The following is a 1,438-nucleotide window of genomic DNA, read 5'->3' on the forward strand; positions in this document are numbered from 1 at the left end:
CGAGCCGGATTTGAACCAGCGACCTAAGGATTTCAATGAAAGAACTCTACAGTCCTCCGCTCTACTAACTGAGCTATCGAGGGAAGTATACAAGCGTACTAGTTTAAGGAATAATGTTACTTACCAAATGAAAAGTGTAAGTGTAATTCATTATCACTTATCAGCAGGTTTTGCAAGGTTTGTTAGAATTAAGGTTAACGTTAAAGGTGTTCACGGTTAAAGCTTTATTTTCCAAATAAAAATAAAGGGAAAAAACTCCCTCGAGCCGGATTTGATCCATCAACCTAAGGATTTCAACAAAAGAACTCTACAGTCCTCCGCTCTACTAACTGAGCTATCGAGGGATACATGCAAGCCCACTAGTTTAATCAATAATGTTACACAAAATAACGCCCATCTTACCTATACTAGTGCACAGTTCAAAAACAAAAGTGTTTCCCATACCGGGAATCGAACCCGGGCCGCGGCGGTGAAAACGCCGAATCCTAACCACTAGACCATATGGGATTGCCGTTGAAGACAATGACCATTTTCGCATTTTTTTAAAATCAAAAATGCATCCCCACCCACCTAACACATCAGGCAGTAAAGTAGACTTCTATTAATTTGTCGCATTTTTTCTATCACAAAATGACTCCTACATAATCTCACTCTCAACGTGCCTTCATCTTTCGAATAATAGTTCTGCCACTCCCCAACACACTTAAACCCCAGTACACTCCTCTGTTTATGGTAGTGGGAAGGAGTGTAGAGTTTATTCAAATCCGGCTCGAGGAATGTGATTGTTGTTATTGACTTTAAAGATAACTTTTAGTCAAAAGTATTTATCATGTTGCCAATACAAGTGCACTGTTCAAACAAAATATGCTTCCCATACCGAAAATCAAACCAGCATTGCCGCAGCGGTGAAAACGCCGAATTCTAGCCACATATAGGTTTGCCGGTGAAAATTTGACAGATTGTTTTTTATCAATAAATGCTGCCCCGCCCACCTAAATCACGAATTAATCGTAGGCATATATTTATCATATTTTTTTAAACATATTTTTGTCGTAATTTTTTAAAATTCAAAATTAGACGCCCCACTCCCAGTTAATCTAAATTTCACCACTCCTTCATCTTTCGAAAAATAGTTCTCAGACGCCCCAAATCCCCCTCTCTACGAGAGTCTGTTGAATGTTGATGCCAAAATCTCTTGCTGTGATAATCTGTTACAGTTGGCAGTGTAAAAAAAAATAACGTTTGTTCCCACACCGGGAATCGAACCCGGGCCGCGGCTGTGAGAGCGCCGAATCCTAGCCACTAGACCATATGGGATTGTCGGTGAAGTTCGTGATAATTGCATCATTCATGGAACATATATTTGTCGTAATTTTTTTTTTATCATAAAATGCATCCTCACCTACTTACCTACCACTGAATCTCACTCTCAGTGAAA

General features: G+C 39.5%; 3 non-coding genes across 3 annotated transcripts; all 3 read right to left on the reverse strand.

Annotated features, from left to right (window-relative positions):
- Nucleotides 1-256: 256 nt before the first annotated feature.
- On the reverse strand, nucleotides 257-344 carry Trnay-gua. The gene is given in 2 exon segments: nucleotides 257-292; nucleotides 308-344. It is a non-coding gene; the product is annotated as a tRNA-Tyr (tRNA).
- Nucleotides 345-435: 91 nt separating this feature from the next.
- Trnae-uuc lies at nucleotides 436-507 on the reverse strand. Its single transcript has one exon. It is a non-coding gene; the product is annotated as a tRNA-Glu (tRNA).
- Nucleotides 508-1,245: 738 nt separating this feature from the next.
- Nucleotides 1,246-1,317, reverse strand: Trnae-cuc. The gene has a single exon. It is a non-coding gene; the product is annotated as a tRNA-Glu (tRNA).
- Between the last annotated feature and the right edge of the window lie 121 nt (nucleotides 1,318-1,438).

The sequence above is a fragment of the Anneissia japonica genome, unplaced genomic scaffold (assembly GCF_011630105.1).
Source record: "Anneissia japonica isolate Jap-2015-1 unplaced genomic scaffold, ASM1163010v1 scaffold90962_len1424_cov100, whole genome shotgun sequence".
NCBI lineage: Eukaryota > Metazoa > Echinodermata > Crinoidea > Comatulida > Comatulidae > Anneissia > Anneissia japonica.